The sequence below is a fragment of the Psammomys obesus genome, unplaced genomic scaffold, assembly GCF_907164565.1.
Source record: "Psammomys obesus unplaced genomic scaffold, mPsaObe1.curated_primary_1811, whole genome shotgun sequence".
Classification (NCBI taxonomy): Eukaryota; Metazoa; Chordata; class Mammalia; order Rodentia; family Muridae; genus Psammomys; species Psammomys obesus.
The window spans coordinates 1,498,818-1,500,781 of NW_026586463.1; the positions used below are offsets into that span (position 1 = coordinate 1,498,818).

Consider the following 1,964-nt stretch of genomic DNA (forward strand, 5'->3'; position numbering starts at 1 on the left):
TTCATATCAGACAAATGTATTTTACTAAAGTACCCCAAAGACGAAAGACAATGGTGAAATGGCCAGAAGACATACTTAGATGCTCCATCAAGTGCATGTCGGGTGTGGTTTGACTTTTTATAGACTCCTGTCTATTTTATAAAGATATAAAACTTCTTGGTTTTTGAGACAAGGTTTCTCTGTGTAGCTCTGGCTGTCCTAGAGTTCATGCTGTAGACCAGGCTAGTCTAGAACTTGCAGATTTGCCTACCTCTGCTTCCTAAGTGCTGGGGTTAAAGGCATGCACCACCACAGCCCAGCTCCAAAAATATAACTTTGATTATTTGACTAAGTATTCTTTTTGGCAAACTACTCAGATTTTTTAAACTTCTCCTTTTTGAACATACTTGTGATATGACACTCATAAAGAACTTGCCAAGACCATTTGTGTATTAAAACTTGTACACAGTGCTCACTTTGGCAGTACATACACTAAAGAGTGGAACAATACAGAGAAAATTATCATGTCCCCTGCACAAGGATGATACAAAAATCTGTGAATTGTTCTATGTTTAAAAAAATAGAAAAGAAAACTTGTACACAAAATATATACCAAAATTAACACTAGGATTAAAAGATTGACATAAGACCGATATGAGAGAATAATTTAATGGAAGTAATCAAAATAGGAGAGAGGAAATATTTAATTTCATTTTTTGTTAGTTTTCTCTAAATGTTGACAAATTATGCAATGTAAAGACAAATAATGAAGGTATTATTAAAAGTACTAATAAGGTCATTACCCTGTAAGGTCCATGGGGGCAGGGGTACTTACTTAGTTTTGGGTTTTTTTTAATTTAATTTTTTAAAAATAAATTTAATTTAAAATTTTTTGAGAATTGTATACTTCAGTGCTGTGTTTATATCATTTCCACACTCTTCTTTCCTCTGCAGTTCCTCCAGTGTATCCCCCAACTCTGTCTCAAATTCATGACCTCTTCTTTAGTTACACACACACACACACACACACACACACACACACACACACACTGCCAAGTACATTTAGTATTGCTTATTTATACATGTGTGTAGGGCTGACCACTGGGACTATGCATCCTGTCAAGGGCTCATCCCTGGAGAAGACTGATGTCCCCCTCTCAGCAGCCACCAGCTGTCTGTGGTTGTTCATCTCTCTAGGTGTGGAAGCCTGTGAGAGTCCCCGAATCTATGCCGGTATGCTAACTGGTATTGCCATTATGCAGCTGTTGTTTAGGTGACCATATATATGAGATTTCATGGGAGTGGCTTCACTGTCATGTCTAGAAGACGCTATTGAGCACAAAGCATATTTCACAAATCTATGCGGGTACAAATCACTTGTAGAACATTGACTGTAGAGCTGGTAAGGGCAGATGATGTTTCCACCCATATCAGGGCAAATAATTTCCATTCCTAAAAATGTCAATGATTTTGTCCTTTAGGAAAAAGGGGAAACTTCTATTTAAATACATTGTGACATCTTATCTCCTTAATAATTGAAGAGTTGAATGAAATCATTGATATGCTTACTTATATGTTTGCACAGGGCACGATCCTGTCTTCCCCTCTTCCCTTTTCTCTTTTAGTAAGGTAAGGTCTTTCTATCATTGAAAGGCTAAATCAGAACTCTCTTTAAAGCTCAGGCTGGCCCCGAACTCATGACCTAATTAATTCTCCTGTGTTAGCCCTCAAAGTACTCACAGGTGTGTACCATCACATCTGCCTATAAATTTTATCTTTTGAAAATGTACTTGAACACTCTATTCCAGAGTGGCCTAGTAAGACTGAGCTCCAACTGGATTCCTTTCCTTTCTCACTTCACCTCCCTACTCTTCATCATTGCTTCCTGACATTACCTCTAATTTAAAAGTAGACTCAATTCAGGGCTGGTTCAGGAAGAGGCAGGGCAAGCAGTAAGTACAATTCCCATTGTTCCTGAACTAACC

The 1,964-nt window shown here is 37.8% G+C and overlaps 1 non-coding gene across 1 annotated transcript; it reads left to right on the forward strand.

Moving 5' to 3' along the window:
* Positions 1-447: 447 nt before the first annotated feature.
* On the forward strand, positions 448-555 carry LOC129672497 (U6 spliceosomal RNA). The gene has a single exon (XR_008719512.1). It is a non-coding gene; the product is annotated as a U6 spliceosomal RNA (small nuclear RNA).
* The last annotated feature ends 1,409 nt before the right edge of the window (positions 556-1,964 follow it).